We start from the raw sequence: 16,462 nt of genomic DNA on the forward strand, positions 1-16,462 counted from the left end.
TCTTTTTTTCCCCTACTCCTACAATTTGTACAATTTAACACAGAGCTGCCTCAGGACCTGAAGGGAACCATCCAATACTGGTTTTGGCCTTGTCTGTTACCATGTTTCCCCGAATTTAAGACCTCCTCTGAAAATAAGCCCTAGCACATATTTCGAGTATGCTCGAAATATAAAATCTCCCCTAAAATAAGAGCTAGTGTCAGTGGACCAGGCGGGGACACAGGCGGCGCTGGGGACCTGCTCCCTTCACCCCCGACCATTCCACCCCCCGCAGCTCTATCTCCTCAGTTCCCGAATCCCTGCTTAAAGTAAACCTCCGGACTAAAAATCGACTCAGCAGCACTGAAAAGGCTTGGTGTTTCTTTAACAGTTTCACAGCATCAGAACTATGTTTCTCTTATACAATCCTCATTTTTAGCTGCACAGAAGAAAACTGCCCGGGCTTTTTTCCCCTGATGCTGTGCAAAGCATGATGGGATTTCTGATTTTGTTCTCGTTCTGCTGTTTTGGTGCAATTTTTTTTTTTTTTTTACATTTTGAATTTGACATTTGAAGCCTAGCGTGTGCAGCTGGGAAAGGTGATCAGGACACAGGACAGTTGGAACTGTGTCTCCTGCTCCCTGTCACCTCCTTTCAACCAAAAAGATGGCTGCCCCCATGACAAAGATGGCAGCCCCCATGAATCACAAACATTTGCCTGTTCTTTTAAAACAGGGTGGGTAAGAGATTATATTACCTTTCTATTCTAATTAACATAACTAATGTAACTTGATGACAGTATGTTTGTTTAGGCTGAAGTTCCCGTTTAAGAAAGTCTGGCTACCCCTGCTGCTCATCTCCTGCATAATTCAAACTGCAGATCAGTGGTGAAAGGCAGCTCACGTTGTCAAGTAACAGCGCCACCCTATACAGGAAGTAAACCGAGATCACTTCCTGTACACGGCAGTGCTTACTGGACTACATTAACTGCCTTCATCACTGATCTGCAGTTTGAATTAGAAAGGGCAAAAGAGGGGGCCGGGAGCCGACAACAGAAAAGGTAAAGCAAGCAGGCAGGAATCTGCCTATATACAGGGTGACTTTGGCTATATATCAGGGGGAATCTGTCTATATAGAGGGGGAATCTGCCTATATACAGGTATATTCAGGGGGAATCTGGCTATATACTAGGGGGATCTGGCTATATATAGGGAGAATCAGGCTATTTACCAGTGGAATCTGGGCTAAATACTAAAGGGGGATCTGGCTACCCCCGCACAATATAAGACCCCCCTGAAAATAAGCTCTAGCACATATTTTGAAGCAAAAATGAAGACAGTGTTTTTATTTCAGGGAAACTGGGTATGTAAGAGATTTCTCCAAATTCTCTGAATCATAATTCTCCAAAATCTTATTACTGTAGCTTATGAAATCTCCAAAGTCTTTGAAATTTGACATTAGGGATCATTGTTCTTAAATAGTTGTATTTTCTTATGCAGCGTTTTCAGCACTCCCCAGCAACAAATCAAAGTATCTCTAGGACACTTTTCCCATATATTATCAGATGATAATCCAATGAGTTGCAAGATGTTCTGCAAGTTAGTTTTTTTAAGCAGTATAACATTTTTCCATTCTTTTGTTGCTGTCCCAACTTTTCCAAGACTGGTTGCTAGCAAAGGATTAAAAATAAGCAGATATTTTTCATAAAATATTTCCTAGTTTTAACATTGGATATTGTGCCTGTGTGTAATAATCAATTGAATACAGGGTTGCATGGCTAGTAAATAATTGCATTCTGTTCTTATTTGCACTTTACACAGCGTCATACGGTTTCGATTTGGTAAGCTACTTTCCAAAGTTCCAGCCTTAACGTACTGCATACCATAAATTACTATATATATATATATATATATATATATATATATATATATATATATATATATATATATATATATATATATATATATATATATATATATATATATATATATATATATATATATATATATATATATACACACACACACACACATACATTTGTTTATCTGAAAGTCAACGACACCAGACCTTTATATGCCCAATTTTCTTTGCTGCTGCTTACAATTTCAACACATTAACCAATTGTAAATGCCTGAAGCTGAGCACCTTGGGAGTGTCTTTTCCTTCCAGAGCTATGCTAACTGTAATGGAGTGTTGCTAAATAACAGCAGAGAGAATTACTATCTTCATATTAGGTTATTACAATACTGCTTGAAACGGAAACTCAATTTTAATGGGAACATTTTACTGCAAAGAAATGGCATTTTTCTTCGTGTCCATATATTGATTGTTCTCATATTAAAAGGCTACACTAAAAGCAAAATACTGACAGTGATAAAGAACTTCACGTTTATTGCCACTTGCAGGGAAATATAAAATTAGATCCTAAGGGTCTTTGCTATGAATGAAAAACACACCTTGGAAGAATCATTACCTACACTCTGGCATTTAATATCATATTGCTTAAAGCAACAGCAACAGCGATTAGCAGACACCAATCACATTTTAGAAGTTAAGTGCAGTGAGATCAAACAGGATTATTGATAGGTCAGATGGCTATACATGGGAAGACACAATAATTCAATCAATTATTTGTGGATGGAAATGCTTGTTTCAACAGAATGCAGATCAAAACTGTCCATTTAATGAAGAAATCCATAGTATATAAAGCCCAAGTTGAAAATGCTGACCAGGTAAAGTACTAAATGTTACTTTGAAACTGTTAAAAAAAAATTATTTAAGTGCAAAGAAAATGGTTTAGTAAATGTCTTTAAATGATCTTATGTGGCCAGCATAAAAGTGCCAGTTAATTATACAATCTCCTGTACAATGGACCATACGTTTAATTGGATCAGGTACTTTTAATGGTGCCAATTAAAGATCTATTTTAGCTACCATTCCATCAATCAGAATTTTGAAACTATTCTTAAGGTGGCCACTAACGGTCCAATTTCTAGCGAAAAATCGTTCGAGCGATCAGAAATTCTGATCGGACGAAAAATCGTTCACTACACCATCAACTAGCCAATCATTGCTTCCTATCTATCACGAACGAAAAATTCATTCGGGCGACATTTTTTTCACTCGTTCATAATCGATTATGTCCACCAATGGAGATTATTTACAACCAATCCGATCAGAATTTCTGATCGCTCGAACGATTTTTCGCTAGAAATTGGACCATTAGTGGCCAGCTTTAGTCTACATAAATTTCTCATGATGTTCCCCTCTGCTGGTTGGTTTCCGATCAGTCGCAAGAATCTGACCGTATGGTAGATTGTTTTGGAGATTTGATCATCTTATTATTGGACACCTTTAGGGATAGCAGGGCGGAATAAAAATGGAGGAACAGTAGTGGCGTAGATAAGGAGCTGTGCGCCCCAATGCAAGTTTTACAATGGGGCCCCCCCAAGCACTCTATACATAATTGATATGGCGCACCAAAACCTGCCAATGGCAACTACAGTGTCAGAGGTGCAAGAAGGGGATGGAGAACAGTTTTTTAATGATTACCACTATTCAAAGTATCTATAGAAGGGATTATTAAGAGCACAGGACCAATAGAGAGCTAATACTGTAGTTGAGGGAGGGCAACCTCTGCACCCCCTATTGCTACGCCCTTGAGGAACAGGCATACGCTGTCACCTGTCCTGATGCCTATCACTTACCCAGTTCTCCTCTGTGCCCTCCATCTTGCCTAAAAGCCCCTAGGATCCTCTTCTGGGTCCCTGGAGTCGGGCATTACTGCACAGGCGCTGGCCAGGCTGCGCGGGTCCTGAGGCGTATGGCCATGGTGCAAGTGCACTGTCTATGAAGTCACGATTATGTCATGTACAGTGTGTAGGCTGTGCACAGCCTGGTCAGTGCCTGCGCAGTAAAGCTCGACTCCAGTGACCCTGAAGAGGATCCCTGGGGGCTTTCCCGTAAGATGGGGGGCAGAGAGGATATCGGGGGTTCTCCATCTTTATTCATCTCTGGTATCCTTTAAGGGCCATGAAAAAAAACACAAATCTAGACACATCCCCTTAAGTTAGGACTAATTAGGGAGGTGCTAAAGAGGGTGTGTCAAAAAAACCGCAAAGTCCATTAACCCTTTGCATTCTTACATGGAAATGTTCAAATGCTTTCACTAAAATTACTCATCCAGGAACCACTCCTATCTACATAGTGAAGATAAAGGCTGGCATCTTGGTACAAAAGAATACACTCTCTTGCATAGTCGCCTACGCCATGCAGAGGTACCCCAGTATTCGCAGTTGTCCTAACTCTGGACCTGTAACATGCATAGTACAAACATTCATTGCATCAAAACCTAATCTAAACCTAAATCTAATGATTAGGAACACATATCCTGACATCCTCCCATGGGACAGATAGTGCATCAAACCGATCCCACAAGGGAGCTAATAAAATATATCCATGTGCAACATACACATATCAGCATAAGCTGAGTGCATACTGACAATAGTCACAGAGGGTAAGGAGGGAGTGCACTGGGTTAAACCCTGGCCACAAGGGTCAGATACAACAAAAAATACAAACACCTAGTTCTTGGCACATACATCAGTTAATATGGAGGTGCTACAGATGGATAGCAGTAGTTCTGGATGATGGATTTCTGTGAAAGTATTTGTATGAACATTTGCATGTGAGTGTGTGAAGGGTAACCTGACTTTGCTACTTTAAGGGCCATGTCAAAGCACACTAAAGACTTTCATACAGAAGGCTGAGGGAGGTTAATTCGCACAGCGGGCAGTCTGCAGAATGGAGTCCTGTGTAATACAATGTAACTATGGGAATATGGATATCATTTTAAAGCTCTCTTTCTCCTCTTTCTGATGACACAAACCGCGGCCCTGCGCCTTTTAGTTTTCTCTATTTTTGCGATCGAAATCGCGGCCGCAGCAATTTCGATTGCAAAAATAGCGAAAACTAAAAGGCGTAGGGCGGCGGTTTATCATTGGAAAGAGGAGAAAGAGCTTTAAAATGATATGCATCTTTCCATAGTTTCTGCACTGCTCGGAGTCCCTTTAAACCGAAATCGTGATCCCCAAGATCACAATTTCCGAATAGTCAAAGCGGCGAGATCATTTTCCGCATAGGGGAAGTTTAAAGAAGTGACTTCATCCTTCCCCCAAGTCCCGGCATGTGCGGCCCACAGCATCTGCAGTGTTGGACATGCCTTCTGCACGAACCTAACACTGTCTGGCCTCTATCGCTGTCTGCCGACTCTTGTGCATGGCATACTTCCTGGTTCTTGTATGTCACAAGACATACAGGAAGTATGCAGTGCATTAGAGCATGCAGGAGAAGCAGTGAATAGACTGGTATCGCTGGACTCATGCTGGAAGGTATATCCAGCACTGCCTCAGCTTGGGGGACAGAGGGGCCACAGAGAGAGACCTCAGAGCGGCACAAAGAGATCCACAGAGGGGGGACAAAGCTTGACTTGAAGGAAATCGTGAATCTAATTTGTGATTTTGGACAGAAATCGATCAATTCAATTTTTACCTAAAATCGTTCAGGCCTACAACATTCCCACTCCTTTGTGCTGGAATAAGTAAACAAATAAATATATGGGAGAAAATTTTAAAGGACAGATAGGATGTGCCCCGGTTTAAGTGGCATTTACAAATGTAACAACGCATAAGCATAAAATCCATGCATAAATCTACCGAAAAATAGCAGAGGCTTCAGAGCCAACGCACACAGCGGCAATAGATGTAATAGAAAAACACTTGACATTGTTCTTACAGGATGAAAAGGAGGACACTTCTGTGAAGCGCTCACATCTACTCAGTATCCAGGTTTATCCCTTCAATTTTATACATCTGTGGCACAGGAGATTATGCAGGCTTTGCAGGATTTTATTATTTTACAAAACACACAAAAAAATGTATGATCATTCTGCTCGGGGGAACCAATGACTCGGAAACTGCAAACAATCACACAATGGACATCATCCAAGCGCCCACTGAAAAAAGTTCAGTTCAACCAATCAAGATCCTTAATTTATTAATAGATGATGCCGAGATAAGCCAGCTCCAATCTACTGCAGGCATCAAGAACCCCCAACAGGTTCAGGCATTTCAGATTCAGGGACTGGGAGTAAAGACAACCTGATAGGCCTCGTTCACATCTGCTGCGCTGAAAAACGTGTTAAAGCGCATGGTAAAAACGCATGCGCTTGTGCGCGCTTTAGTCCGCGTTTCTATGCGCTTCTTTAAAGAACGTTTTGCTTACTGTAGCAGCAGCAGTTGTCAATAAAACTTTGTTTTTGTATGTAAATGTATTTTTTTCTCCAATTAGGGGTAAAAAACGCATGCGCTTCTATGCGCTAAAAAAGCGGACCCATTCACTTGCATTGCTGTGCGCTTTACAGCTCAGCGCACAGAAATGCATGCAACACTACGTTTCTGTAACGCTGCTAAGCGCAGCGCATAGATGTGAACCAGCTACATTTAGTTACATGGAAAAATGAATACCTTGCTGATCGCACAGAAACAGCCCTGATGTGAACGAGGCCTTAGTAAATCTGTATAGTATGGAACAGTCCAATTGGGTGAACCAGAAACACAGCCCGTGACCCCCCCACTTGTTATGGGTGTGACGATTATGATGTCCATACTTGTTTTATGGTCCCTGCAAGATGGGTCCCCAAGCTTTGGGGCCATCAGGGTAGGTAAGAGAAAGGGTGTAAACTTTGAGGGGCCCCAAAGGTGTGCTGGTGGGGCCCTGTGGGGCCCAATGATTTGTAATTACACCCCTGGCTGGAACACACAAAAAAAACACTTTTTACATTAGTAATTTTTTAGTGTATTTTAAATCACTTTTCATTTGCCTTTTTATAAATCAGGTAAAATGACAATCAGTGCTTTAGTTGCTGCACCTTAAACTAAATTAGTATGTAAAGAGATACATACCTATGTCAGTTCTAAGGTAAGCCACCTCTTCTTCACATAGTGGCGTTTACCCTCCAAAGGAGGCCGGCCTACTGCCAGCTGATTTAAGTCGGCCAGTTCCAGCCTGTTTTTCTTGAGCGCGCGACTGAAATACAGTGGTGGGCCCTGTACCCCAGTGAAGACTGTTATTCTTCAAAAAGCTTGGATGGTTGCCCTTTAGCAACCATCTTTTGTGAGTATTCTCCTACATCATTTATTTTTCCCTTTAACAGAAAATACTGCACCACCAGGGCTCCCGTTGTTTGTGTGTTTTTTTTAAGGTAGCCAGTCCTTGGCCCTTATTCAATTCCATCAACTGAGCTTAAAAACTAACCAATTGATCTTTTTGTAGAATAACTGACTCAGGGTCCACCACTGTACTTTGGTCGCTCACTTAAAGAGAACCTAAAGTCACCCAAAAAAAATGAGATGAATTCACCTGGGGCTTCCCTCAGCCCCCTGCAGACGATCGGTGCCCTCGCAGCCCCGCTCCGATGGCCCAGGACCCGCCGGCGAACATTCCGGTTTGGCCGTCACCGGCCGACAGGCATGGGAACGTGAGTGACTGCTCCCATCGGAGCGGGGCTGCGAGGGCACCGATCGTCTGCAGGGGGCTGAGGGAAGCCCCAGGTGAGTTCATCTCATTTTTTTTGGTGACTTTAGGTTCACTTTAAAGAGAACCTGAACTGAAAATTAAAAGTCAAAATAAACATAAACACGTCATACTTACCTTCTGTGTAGTCTACTCATCAATCTCTTTCTCCTCTCCCGTGTCCTGTTTGTCCACTGTGATCAATAGAATTCTCCGTCCTCAATTTTGAAATGGCCATTATCCCATAACAGCTTCCTGGTCAGCACACTGTTAAACTGTAACATCACCCACTTGAGCCATAGGGAAACATGGACATTACCTTGCACATTCAGTTGTAACTGACAGCAGTTGATATATAACTGACAGCAACTGGTATATTTCACTTCTGACAAAATATTGTCAGAACTGGAAGGGATCACTGTAAGAAGAAAATGGTGAGTTTCTGAGAGGAACTGACGGTGAGAGAAGTATGAAATATTCATTTGCAGCTATATCATGTGCTTATTTTAAATAATTTCACTCAGTTCAGGTTCCCGCCCCCCAAAAAAAAACAGGCTTGGAGGATTAACCTTTGGAGGGTGAACAACGTGGAAAAGAGGTGCTCAGGAAGGATAAAATACATGAAAATAGAAAAATTAGAGGTGACCTACCGCAAAGATGACACGGATATATGGGAGAAGAAAAAAGTTTATTTGCACTAGGCAACGGGTTTCATGAGCATGCACAGCTCACTTCATTATGCCAAATAGTGGCAGATAGGAAAACAAGTCTGGCATTAAGGCACTTAATTCCAGGTTTTTTTCCCCCTGAACAGCACTAATATGTGGCTTGATGAAGTGAACGGTCATGCTCACAAAATGCGTTGCCTAGTGCCAAAAAACTGGCATCTGCCACCCATAAGTTTCAGATAAGCAATTCAGATTAAACATTAGAAGTGGCTTACCTCAATGATGACACCGATATATAGGATAAGAAAAGTGCATTTGCACTAGGCAAAATAGTGCCGCCTGGTAAAAAAAAAAAAAAAAAGCCTGGCATTGAGTGCCACGATGCCAGGCTTGTTTTACTGATATTTGGCTTGATGAAGTGAGCTATACATGCTCACGAAACCCACTACCTAGTGTGAATAAACTTTTCTTATGCTGTATATCTGTGTCATCTTTGCGGTAAGTAACCTCTAATGTTTAACCTAAATCTGAAAATAGTGGGTGGCTGATGTCCATGTGGGTGGCTGATGTCCATGTGGAATGCATTTGGAGGATTTGAGGGTGGCCTGCTCATGGAAGGGTAGAAGGCCATGACATTTCAGGCCCAGTAAAGCCAGTAAAACATATCAATCTGGCCCAGTTCTGTGATGATGGATTCTTCTGTTTCTCCAAGTAAAAATCAAACATCTAACAAAAAGAAAATCAGTAAAAATATTTCAGAAGTTCATTTTCTACCACAAGTAAGGAACTCTAATGAGATTAACTGTAATTTGTGAAACCAGATTAGATTTGCAGGCATCTTTCAACACAAACCCTTAACAATCATAGCCACCCGTTCTGTGAATATAAGCTTCATCTGCTCACATGAATAATGTATAGGCAGAAAATAGATTTCAGACAGGTCCATGCCATGGCTGATTTTTATAAGAGAGGGTAATGCCTGAAATTGGGAAGCCCAAGAAATAGTAAATGGATTTCAAATGCCTGAGGGCTGCACAAACAAATTCATGAAAAATTCACACTGAGTGAGAGTATGTAGGGCAGTGATAAAAAAAACAGCTTCAGAACATGCAGAAATGAACCTAACTATAAACGAAATGACAAACCTTATTTGCTAGGAACGCAATGATAGCCCTAACTTTCGTAAAATGCAATGACAAACTTGCTAAAAACGCAGCGACAAACCTAACTCGCTTATTATAAAACCAATGGAAAACCTAACTTTCTATGAAAACAAATGGTAAACTTTACTTGCTATAAAAGCAATGACAGCAGGGGTAATAGAGATAGGACTTCACTGCTGTGTGAATGACTCCATGGTGACAGCAGGAGCTTGGCTGCTGTGCTGATCCTGGGAAGAGATGGCCCATGCAATGCTCATAATTTTGAGTTCACACAGATTTATGTTAAAGTGAACCTCCGGACTAAAAATCTACTCAGCAGAACTGAAAAGGCTTGGTGTTTAACAGTTTCACAGCATCAGAACTTTGTTTTTCTTACCAAAGCATCATTTTTAGCTGCATTTTTAGCTAAGCTCCACCCATCAAAGAAAACTACCCGGGCTTTTTCCCCCTGATGCTGTGAAAAGCATGATGGGATTTCCTATGTTGTTAATCACATTGCCTAGCAACAGGGAGGAGTGATCAGCACACAGGACAGTTGGAACGGTGTCTCATGCTACCGGTCACCTCCTTTCAACCAAAAAGATGGCTGCCCTCATGAAATCAAACATTTGCCTGTTCTTTTAAAACAGGGTGGGTAAGAGATTATATTACCTATCTATTTTAATTAACATAACTAATGTAAATTAACCACTTTACCCCCGCGCGTACGTATTTCTCCGCCCCTTTTTCCATCCTTTAAAAACCAGGGACGGAGAAACACGTACTTTCCGCGTTCCCGACGCTGCCCGCGCTCCCGCTCGTAAACACGCCGCCCGCCGCTAGTAAACACGCCGCCGCCCGCTCGCCCAGAGATCAATGAACGGGAAAATCCATTCCCGTTCGTTGATCTAAGCCCCGCAATGATCAGCTGCTCTCCTATGGGCAGCGCGATCATTGTGAGAAAAAACTCACGTGTCCAGCCTCCTTATTCTTCCTCCAAGCTTCCGGAAGGAAGCTTGGAGGTCGCATTAAAACAAAAAGTTACTGTGGCCATCTTGTGGCCAAATAGTAAACTACACCCTACACATTTTTCACATACAAATAAATGACTTTTACACATAAAATTAACTCATTACCTCCCACACTCCCCATTTTTTTTTTTTTGTAATTAAAAAAAAATTAAAAAATTTACAATTAAAAAAAATACATAAATAGTTACCTTAGGGACTGAACTTTTTAAATATTTATGTCAAGAGGGTATAACACTGTTACTTTATAAACTATGGGCTTGTAATTAGGGATGGACGCAAAACTGAAAAAAATGCACCTTTATTTCCAAATAAAATATTGGCGCCAAACATTGTGATAGGGACATAATTTAAATGGTTTTATAACCGGGACAAAAGGGCAAATACGTTTCATGGGTTTTAATTACAGTAGCATGCATTATTTAAAAACTATAATGGCCGAAAACTGAAAAATAATTATTTTTTTCCCCACATTTTTCCTATTTTCCCATTAAAACACATTTAGAAAAAAATAATTCTTGGCATAATGTCCCACCTAAAGAAAGCCTAATTGGTGGTGAAAAAAACAAGATATAGTTCATTTCATTGCGATAAGTAATAATAAAGTTATAGACGAATGAATGGAAGGAGCGCTGAAAGGTGAAAATTGCTCTGGTGCTCAGGGGGTAAAACCCCTCAGTGGTGAAGTGGTTAATGACCGTATGTTTTTTTAGGCTGAAGTTCCTCTTTAACTTTATGCATCTTGGCATTGGATTTAATAAAAATGCAGTAGCGGGTTTTCATTGGTCCAGTTTTAAACGGCCTACATTTGTATCAAATGAACACATTTGTATTAATTTGTAAGTAACCCATCACTGACCGCCTCTAACCCCTTTCCTAGTCAGTACTTTGAAAGTCAGAGACCCTAAACAAGAACGCAGAGGACATGTTCTGACTGCAGTGGTTATATACTCGTTCCGGTCTCCAAATTGCTGAATTTAAAGGACATCTTAAGTGAGAGGGATATGGAGGTTGCCATATTTCCTACTGATCATTCCAGCATCAGTAGTGTCTGAATCACACACCAGAAACATCAGATCTGCATGCTTGTCAGGGTCCATGGCTAAAAGTATTAGAGGCAGATGATCAACAGGGCAACTCGGAAATAAATATGGCAGCCTCCTTATCCCTCTTACTTCAGGTGTCCTTCAAGAGAAGAGAATTACAGCTCAGAAAATAGCATAACAATCATACAGATAGCATCCATACTCATTTCCATATCTTTTACAGCCGAGCTGGCTGCCCCTCCTCTATTGGGCATACTTCTGCTCCCTGCAAAGAATGCAGCATTCCTCATCTATAAACAGATCTGATTGTGGCTTTATTTTCTGCTGTGCACATTTTATTCCTGCAGAGTAATAGAGAGATGTGACTGGCGGCATGAGATAAATGATGGGAGATGATCTGAGGCATTACTTGGATTGGAGGACATGGCTATGCAGGGCTATGTAGGACACTGGCACAGATCCGACTGACATTTCTGTTTAATTTGCTTTATCCATCGATAAGATGTCATCTTTGAACTGTCCTTGCACTCTCTGGCTCCTACAAGTTCTTGTTGCTCCAATTTTTTATTATCTCTGCAGAGCCAGAAACATATGGGAGCATGGCAGGCAAATCTCATTAATGTGAAATAATTGGCCAAGGGCTCCACAAATGTACATCACAAATGTATCATTTAGGTTTAGGAATGGGGATCTAACTTATGAAAAAAATAAATACAAACATTATAGATACATAGCATTTTCTAGGAAAACCTAGTGCTGAAATAGGGTAACACCCTGGAGAGACACAATGTGACAGGATAAAACCTTGTTTCTGTTGAAAGAAACCTGAAACCTTATATCTCCTGCAAAACACCTCCATTACCAGCGTTTCACAGATAATTCATGTAAAATACGTGAAAGCTCCACAGGGTAATCACAGCCCCCCCCCCCCCTTCTGAAAATACATCAGTATAGAGACTCCCCACGTGAGTTTCAGAATCTACAGAGCAGCTGGTTTAATTCCTCTCATACCCTCACTAATTAACTGGGCAGCCCCTGATCCCACCCCCCCCTCCTCCTCCTCCTCTTTCCCACATACCTTCTAGTGCTTTCATGCAGAGGAACTGCCTGCAGAAACATGGCATGCAGAGGACTAAGGGGGATACTGAAGTCGTTTGGAGTGAGGTCTCTTTTAGACGGGCCACAAACCGAATGGCAGTGTTTATAACATCACGACTGTCAAGCGCTGACACACAGTGGCATTATCTAGCAGCAGAGAACCGGGACCAGTCACAGCTGTGGCAGCACTCTGATGCTACTCTTTAAGGGGTCGCCTGTCTAGCGCCGGTACTGAGCGCTAAAAAAAAATGCCAGGCAGGTGCAGGACAGCAGATGACAGGCGGTGAATTCACCACCTGTCAACTGCCCACCAGAAAAAGGCCTAATATTGTTATCACTTAGGTTCTGTAACTTTTGCACAGTTCTGCATTTAGCCTTTTACAGCATATATGGTGTCTAGCATATATTATATATATATATATATATATATATATATATAATCTTATAATCTTCAAAAAATTCTACTATAAGATAAAGCTGCCAATTGGACAACTGAAGTGAGAGGTGTATGGAGGCAGCCATATTTATTGCCTTTTAAGCAATACCAGTTGCCTTGTGTCCTGCTAGTCTATTTGGCTGCAGGTGTGTCTGAATAACACCAGGAACAAACATGTCAAAAACACCCAAACTGTTGCATGCTTATTCAGGGTCTATGGCTAAAAGTATTAAGCTGGGTACGCAGGGTACAATTTTCCATCAGAACGACAGATGGAACAAATAATTTCCGACTGGTCCAATTGGATTCTGCTTGATAACTCGATCGATTTTGAGTTAACACAAAAGAAATTTGGATGTCTACACACAATGCAACTTATCAGATCACCTGTGGAAAATTCTACTGTGTATGAGGCTTTAGGGGCAGAGAATCAGGAAGACACCAGGCAACTGGTATTGCTTAAAAGGAAATAAATGTGGCAGCCTCCATATACCTCTCACTTCAGTTGTCCTTCAATAGTAGACAATTTTAATTGATCCAGTCTAGAACTGAAATCACCAAGTCAAGCCTAGGGCATCTGTATGTGGAAGTTAGGTCAAACTGATTAGTTTAACTGACAATACCAAATAGGTATGGTTAGCTATTCTACCCAATGGGCACACTGGAAACATAGCAAACTGGGCAGCAGCCGTGCAGGGTTTATGGACAAGAGACCATGATCTCCATAAAAAGATGTGGCAGTTGTGTATTGGGGGACAGAGTATGTACGTTGGAAAGAAACCTGCAAAGTTCATCCTCAGAGCAGCAGCCCAGCCAGATGCTGTAATCAGGTGTCTAGCATGCAACATCTGGATGACAGCGCTGCAAGGTCTATCTTTCAGAACGAATGCCTCCCTTGTATAAGGTTTCCGGGAGATAAACTGTACAACATAAATACAGAGCACACCCACTCTTATGCGTGAAAACTGTACACGCTTGTGTAAACAGCTGTTCGGTGTGTTGAGCTAGCAACAGACATTAGGGAATGATCAATTTGCCTAGCAATCTGCCAACTGAAAGTATCACAAATATGCTAGGGAACATCAAGTGATAGGCTAAAAACAAAAAGAATTATCAACTCTGGAAAATGTTTTCACTAACAATAGACTCCACTCCATTACACTAAACCGTACCAGAAATCTAAGGCTGGCCACTAACAGTCCAATTTCTAGTGAAAAATCGTTCGAGCGATCAGAAATTCTGATCGGAAGAGAAATATTGTAATACATCGTTCACTACACCATCAACAAACCAATCTTTGCTTCCTATCACAACCAACAAGAAAATACAAATTTTGGTTCGACGGAAATTCATTCGGACGACATTTTTTTTACTCGTTCATAATCGATTGTGTCCACCAATGGAAATTATTTACAACCAATCCGATCAGAATTTCTGATTGCTCGAACGATTTTTCGCTAGAAATTGATCCATTAGTGGCCACCTTTAGATTACAAATGTGTCTGATGACCCTGAACATATGCAGATGGCTGTACACGCATGCTCTACCGGTATGCATTCAGGATTGATTATTTGCCGACAGCCCAACATACACGCAAGCTCAGCCAAGCCCATCAGGAGCAAAGAATCCTTCAAGCAGCTGCTCGCTTGTGGTCTTCCGTGGTCTGTGGCCAGTGGCATCTTGCACTAATCAAAGTTGGCACTGCAACTGATCCAGTCCAAATTGGCATCTTATATCTGTGTGTAGCATTGGGAAATGGTTGTGTGAAAGAATGTTGTGAGTCGTTACCACTTGTGTTGTAAAATCTAGACTGCACAGGTGCCCAGTTTCACCTATAACAAGCATCAATGTGCCCTTTTACAGAAACAAAAACCATAAGTGTTCGTTATAGGAGTGAATGTAATACTATAGTGTGACTCCGGCCAGAGGCATCAAATCCCCACTCTAATCCTCCTTCCAAACAACGTTGTGTAATATATTGTGCAACCTATTTTTTAAAGGGAACCTGAGCCGGAGCTTGGGTCCAAAAAGAGATATTTTCCTATAGAGAAGGAAGTTTCAGTATTCTATTGAGGCTTTCCTCCCTGCTCCGATGTCCCCCCTTACTCAGTGCGGCCTCCCTCCACATCAGGGCCACGCTCCTCTCCTGTTGTGAGTGGACAGTGCAGTAGTCAGTGAGATATGGCTACCAACTTTGTACCGTTTGGCTGGATTTACACTGTGTGTGTTTCATATTATTTAGTGCCAACGTCTTCCGCAGCAGTTTTATTGATTATATATAGTCTTGTCAACACATTGTCCCCAGAGGAGCTCACAATCTAAAGCCTGGTACACACTTTCAATTATGATTTTCCAATCAATTTCACCACCTCTATGTAGTATGAGAGTCAACAGATATTGAATACTATGAGCAGATTGTGTAGGTAAACCCCATACTACATGCGGGTGGTAAGATTGGACATTGATTAGCCAATCATAATTGAAAGTGTCAACTAGGCTTTAAAGTGACCCCGTAGTGAGAGAAAGGTGGAGGCTGCCATATTAATTTCTTTGTAAACAACTGAGGTTGCCCAGTTGTCGTCCTAATTGTGTCCAATCTTTACTAGCAAGCTGCATTCATATAGAAGAACAAACACTGCCACCGATGTGTAATGCAGTCCAGCATTTGTGGTGGGAGCAGTTAGCATACAGAGTGTCCCTAGACCTCACAGTGTAGATGGACATACACTAATCCCACTGACATACTTAGTCACTGACACTCGCCATCTCCCAGATAGGAGGGGAAACTGGAATGGGTTTTGCTTGAAGCAATCATAAAGAAGCTTTCTATGAATTTTTATAAGCCTACAAACCTTAAGGCAAGAAAAAGCAAAAGATCTAAATATATGTGCTACCAGCATACCCATAATGAGAAACGTAATGTACATTGGAATAATATGTACAGGAAAAATGCAAGCAATTTGATTTTCCTTTACAAAATGGCTCCAGGCATTTCCTGAACAGAACCACCCAACTCCCTCACTACCTACATAAACCGCAACAAAGCTGCTGGTCTCCACAGTCATCTACTAAAAACCATATACTGCAGCTAAGCGAATATGTCATGGCTATTTCTGGACACTCCTTCAGACTAGGAACTAAACTTGAGAAACTTCACATCATCTGCTGGCAGTGAAACTAGACACGCTAGAAAGTGGTCAGACGCTCTCTCAGTCCCCAGCTGTACACAAGTGCAGATTCCAAATACACACATTTATTTAGCTTGTAAATGGGCTACAGAAGGATTTATAATATGCATACATTTGCACACTAAATTAGCATAATCCTGCATCAACTAGGATTTGTATCTCATTGACCATCCCTAGTAGGAAACATCAGAGAATGGAGAAAATGTATATTAACCAGTTCTTGGAACTGGTACAGTATATCTACGTCATGCCGGACTTATTCTTAGCCTCAGTAGCGTAAATATACATACCCTTCTGAGAATGC

At 41.4% G+C, this 16,462-nt stretch overlaps 1 protein-coding gene and 1 long non-coding RNA gene across 4 annotated transcripts in view; one reads left to right on the plus strand and one right to left on the minus strand.

Moving 5' to 3' along the window:
- Window positions 1–16,462, minus strand: part of PPP2R2B (protein phosphatase 2 regulatory subunit Bbeta) — a 477,586-nt gene that overhangs the window by 163,039 nt on the left and 298,085 nt on the right. The gene's annotated exons all lie outside the window — the stretch shown is intronic.
- On the plus strand, window positions 984–5,832 carry LOC137564129 (uncharacterized). Its single transcript, XR_011030530.1, has 3 exons — window positions 984–1,039; window positions 2,639–2,711; window positions 5,775–5,832. It is a non-coding gene; the product is annotated as an uncharacterized lncRNA (long non-coding RNA).

Source organism: Hyperolius riggenbachi, chromosome 3 (assembly GCF_040937935.1).
Source record: "Hyperolius riggenbachi isolate aHypRig1 chromosome 3, aHypRig1.pri, whole genome shotgun sequence".
Lineage (NCBI taxonomy): Eukaryota > Metazoa > Chordata > Amphibia > Anura > Hyperoliidae > Hyperolius > Hyperolius riggenbachi.